Genomic DNA, 6,000 nt, shown 5'->3' with positions numbered 1-6,000 from the left:
GCAGCCCATACATCAGATCTTTGCACTATGTGTTACCATTTTCACATTGTCTCTTTTCTGCACTTTCAACTGACAGAACCTGGAAATACATGTTGTGTGTACAGACATTTGTATGTACACATGCAGCTATTTCTATAGACAGCCACCTGTAAGTGCTGATACTAGCTAAGCATGAGTTCACGGTGATGGCCTCTTCTATTCCCTCACCAAGTGGATCATTTCAGCCTCCCTCCTTTTCCTCTCTCTAACTTCCTACTGTACTAATGTGATTCCCACTATTATTTTTGACTACCCAAAATTTATTCTTCCACTGGTTAATAATCTTACTCATATTTCCTCTACACACATCCTTCTTACGCTCCCAGTCCATGTGCTTTAGAGGGGTTGATCTTACTCACTAGAGTAAAGACTATGTTAATATACACAATGGGTAATTAGCATGCTTACCTTCCTTGAATATGAGTATTGATTCTATGAGAGATGTACATCCAGTTTAGCCTCAATTCCAGGGCTTCTGCTTAACTAACTGGAAAGAAGAAATTCTCTTTCTGCTGACCTTAGGGCTCTGATGATAGAAGTCTTGTTTTCCAAGGCAATTACATAAGGAAGAAATTTGTTTGGCAAAGATGCAATGGTAAAGGAAAGGTGAGCCAAAAAATAGGTAGAGACATCACCCTGATAATATCACCTGAACACCTGCACCCAGTCCTGCCTCCTCATGAATGGGCCTATTGTGAACCTGTAACTTCCTTATTGAGCTTAAGCCTGTCTGGCTTGAATTTATGCCACGTGTAACCAATATCTCTAGTCCCTTTCTCACCTAGGTGTAACTGGATTTTACTAAATTTATGATTCAGACACACTGGAACTCAACATGTGTGTTAGAATATATCCTTTACTTACACTGAGCTCACTAAACCCATGTTTATCTTTAATCTATTAAGACTTATACCCTAACAGTAACACTTCTTTTGTGTGCAAACATGGTGGAAATTTAACACTGAGAGTTGGGACAATGTCAATTTGGGATGCTGGAGAATAAAATGTTATATCCATCTTTAGTAATAAATCAGAGAAGATTGAAAATCATGGTGATTCTTCTCCCACTTAATACCTTACACACAGTTTTATAAACTGTAATTTATCTGAAACTATGTGAACTTGAAACCTAAGAGAATGTGAAAACCTTAACCAAAAGAAATCATCAGCTATTTAAGTTGTTTAAACTTGAAAAGGAGGTTTTATAAATTTAATTTGGGTTTGAATGTCTCTGTACCTATTTTTAAAAAGAGGGATTGAAATTTATTAATATATGCTCCTTCCCCACCACAGTAACAATCATGAACTCACTACTGTATTTTTCATATGCTTGCTTTTCAAAGCTTTACTATTTACTATCCATATAGTAAATCTTGGATTACTTTTCTTTTTAAAATTAATTTTTAAAAATTATTTTATTGAAGATATATATATCTCCATATATATATCTCCATATCTATATATCTATATATTTATATCTATATATATATATCACATTCATCATAGGGAATTTGTACCTATACATAATAACATAATATATCTTGATTCTTCATTACCAGGTTTGAACCACTTTTTATTTTTATTTATTTTTTAATTTAAAGAGAAAAGAAAAAAAACAATTACAAAATAACAACAATGAAGACACAAAACAATAAAAAACAATAAACACAATACAGGATTTGAAAATAAGATGACAGGAATTAACAATGGTTGTTGTTACATGTTGATATCTTCAATGAAATTGCTAGGATTACCAGATGTAAGAATGCAAGACTGATCAAATAATTAAAGACAATAACAAGTAATAAAAAACTAGAAATCATACAGAGCTTCATTAAACAAGATACTAGGAATTCAGCAATGGTTGTTATATTGTATACTGTTGTCTTCAAATTAGTTGTTCTAATTACCAGGTATAAGCATGCAAAATTGGTCAAGAGAAAAAAGAAAAAGAAAAACTTCAGCGTTATCTGTTGAACCACCTTAACTAGGATGCTAAACTAAATATTTTTCAAACTGTAGTATTATACCAAGACGACTGTATGAACTTCAACTTCTTTCATTGCTCCAGGGCCGTCAGCTTCAAATTAGATCACATTTGACTAAAGGATCTCTGGTTTCTTGGAAAAAAAAAAAAAAAAAAGAAAAAACCCCAAAGACTTTCTCTTTATGAGATACTCTTTTCCCTAAATTACATTACTTAAAATCTATGTATCTTCACTAATATAGTCTTGATGATTAAAATTCTTTGCACATTTTCTCTTTGATTGCAAAAACTTGTTTGAACAGTGCAAAACTTGGTAGTAGCTTTCTTGGTATGTTGGTACAAATCCATTTTGCTGACTTTTGCTGATGTACCTGGATCATTTCCTTCTCATCATAATCTTTTTCACTCAACTGTTACTAAATTTTGTACTTAGAACAAATGGCTCTTGGTTTGAGTTCTTGGTGTTATTTAGCTCTCTGTTCAGCTCCACGTTAACAGTGAAATGCGTATTCTTAGAATTTTATTTATTTATTTATTTTTTGGTTTTTCTCCAGTACCGGGAACTGAACTCACGACCTTGCACTTGCCAGGCAGGCGCTTTGCTGCTGAGCTACATCCCCAGCCCCGTATTCTTAGAATTTTAAATAAACATCCTTAGGGCTTCATTATCCTGTTGACTGCTGTGCCATGTGTGAATTTTTTGCTATCACTTAAAGTTTATGCTTATTTAATACTTTTAAATGTGTGAGTTAATCCTCAACTGGAAACAGTTTGGAAGACATTTAACAACTTCAGAATGCTAACAACATGTAGGCGAATCCGTAAGTTATTTATTTTTTGACCAAACAGTTTGGAAACTGTTAGAAGGATCACAGTAGTCACAGCCCTGTTGTTTTCCTCCTTGGGTTGAACCATCTAGTGTAGTAACATCCTGACCTCCTCCTTCCTTCACTCCCTTAGATCCCTGGGATTTACTTAATGGTTAGGTGGAGCATGTTATATATTCTTCTTTTCCATCTGCTTTTCCTCCCAAGTGAACCCCTCCAGGAGGCTTATGCATTGTACTATCTCAGCCTTATGGAAAGATTCCTGCTACTTAATGAACACATTTGTGCTTTATCTATGTCTGTACTTGTTAATTTTCTTGATAAGCCTACGTTGGCCATTTTTTCCTTCAATTTATTTTACTGGTAATCTCCCTAGAATGACCTTATGAATGATCAAAACTTTTAAAGAAAATATATATTTTTTTTTCTGAAATTTTAATTTGTATTAGAAGAAACACACAACTTTTACTCATGACCGTAGAGTATACCTAAAATGACAATAGCAAATATCACACAGCTTGATGACCCAACCAATTGAGGTAAAGTGTAGTGGAACCTCATTTTATAATTTTATTATCATCATTGTGCCCTGTTCCAAGACAATCCTGAAACACTCAGTGTTAAAGCAGGCGACCTGTCTCCCAGTCGTGAATAGCATAGTTCATTCCTTTATCACAAAGGAGCTGCTGACTCTGCAGGGTGTAACCCAAAACTACAGTGAACGTTTACATTTACAAATTTATTACAGTAAAAGACACATTGGCATGAATCCCTCTCAAGGTGCTTCCTGTTGCCTTGAACACATTTATCCTGCCAGTCTTTTCATTCTCTGAGGCAGTTCTGGAAGTCTTCTTTCATTGGTGTCTTTAATTGTGCTGTTGTAGCTGCCTCGATACCCTGAATCCATTCAAAATGTTCACTTTTCATGGTCATTTTTACTTTGGAGAAGAGTTAGAGATTGTGTGGTGCCAGATCTGTGAATAAGGTGGATGAAAACATACAGTAATATTTTTATAGACCCATAATTTCACTGGATGGCACTCAGTAGCAACAGTCACCATATTTTTGATCACAGCTCCTAAAGACACTTAGGAACAAAGACTTTCAGAACTCCTTAGGAAAGTGGCATAAGTGTGTTTAAAATGAGGGAGAGTGTTTTGAGTGGGAATTCATGGCAATTTGTCTTTTACTAGAATGCATTTTTAAAATCTAAACAGTCACTGTAGGGGCTGGGGATTTAGCTCAGCTGCAAAGCGCCTGCCTGGCAAGCGCAAGGTCATGAGTTCGGTTCCCGGTACCAGAGAAAAACCAAAAAACAAAAACAAAACCAAAAACAAAACAAAACAAACAATCACTGTAGAGTTTAACTACGACATGTGGAGTCATATGAGAGATGAGTGCAGGGGAGGAAGGCATTCAACGAGCAGTGCCTTCTTGTCCCCTTGGAGACAAAGCCCAGAAGATGGGAACTGATAGACTCCAGGAATCATAGGTCCCCAAAGTTAATTCTCTAGAGAGAAGAAGAACAGTAACATAATTACATTTTCTTTGCTGCAAAAGATCTTAAAAATATTGGTTGTAATAAAAAGACTCATTATCAAACTCTGACACTCTAACATCTAAATTAAAATTCAGGCATAGAGTTGTCCAGTTATTAATTCTATTGTCTTTGCAGTGTCATTATGTGAGGCGTCTTGGGCCTGGAACAGAATTGTGTACGTAACACCGCCGAATGAGCCAAGTAGGTATCGTGGCATTTTTGAACGGCGGTCAATCTTAGAAGTGGTAACTACAAATTTCTACAGTTATCTTTTCCACCTTTGAAAATGGAGATGGGAAAAACAGAATAGATGAAAACACTTGAGAAGCAAGTGAGTGCAGACACTGGGTAGAGGAAAAGATGTGTGCTCCTTGTGTGGGTGCCATGCCGCAGAGACTGTCCGGATAGCGCTGCCTGAAGGTCTCAGCACAGGGAAAGGCATAACAAAGCATCATGCCTCAGAGTACCAACCCCACCGACCCTGCGTGAATGAAATTCTCTCACCTGTTGACACTAGTGGGAGAACAGTTCTGAGACTCTAATCATCCCTAGCCCTGAGACTGTGGTGATTCCTCCTCCTCTCCGGTTTCCTGTTTGAATGGGACAAAGCTGATTAGACTGAGGGAGAGGAACAGCCCAAAGGCAGATATCTGCCAGAGGATGGCTACCTGTATGGTCTTCTTCTAGGAGGAAGAGAATGTGAGTCTAATCTTATTATCCAAAATTTGGTAAGTCTTAGTTGGCAGTGTGGCTTGAGGTTGAAAGGTAGATGTAGAGTTGAGAGATGTGCTCAGGACTGGCGGCAACTGAACACTCAACAGATCTGTGTTGCCAGAGATGGAATTGATTTGCAAAATGAAGCAGGGAGAAACATTCACTCTCAACAGCTTGCGATTCCCATAATCAGAGTTAGAGGAGACCTGAGGAGTGTCCCGTGCCTAGCATTACCTCAGTTTCTGGTGGTATCCACCTCCTTGGCCTCCTTTCCCTAATTCCTTTTTTCTTTGAGATGAGTTGAGTGGGCCTTTGTTCCTTAACTCTGAAACATCAGTGTGGTGGATTGACAACTGTGGCCAACTTGTACCCCCCAGCTGAACTGAATCAACACAGTGCTAGGTGTAAGGGGCCCACCTGAGGACTGTTGTCGGCAGCACAAGAGGCAGAACTGGAGAGGAAAAAGGTTAAGTGCTGTTAGGGAAGTTGCTGGTTCTCTTGGGGCTGTGGTTCTCCTGGAGGAGTTTGTCATGCTGGCTTTCCTGTATGGACTCAGCTGTTCTCACTGTCGGAGGATCTTGGGACCTCACTGTTGCTGAGGATGGCTGTGGCACCCTTCCGGGGAGCTCTGCCTCTGACTCTGTGTCCTGTGCTGAAAGAGGATATAGAATCTTGGAGACTTACAAGAAGGAAAGTTCTCTCTATAGTTTTCCTTTCTTAAATCCTTCTTGTTCCAGATTAGGCAACATTTGTCTAGCATTAGGAGTGGAGGTATAGAACAAATGAGCTCTTAATCTGTTTTATTTTTAATCTTTAATTTCTAGAATATACATTATGCCTTTATTTTTAAGCCTTAATTTTGAGAGACTAAAAGATAAACAACAGCAACAAAA

The sequence above is a fragment of the Chinchilla lanigera genome, unplaced genomic scaffold (assembly GCF_000276665.1).
Source record: "Chinchilla lanigera isolate Chin_1 unplaced genomic scaffold, ChiLan1.0 scaffold00070, whole genome shotgun sequence".
NCBI classification, from domain to species: Eukaryota; Metazoa; Chordata; class Mammalia; order Rodentia; family Chinchillidae; genus Chinchilla; species Chinchilla lanigera.
Note: the sequence above shows the minus strand (reverse complement) of the source record.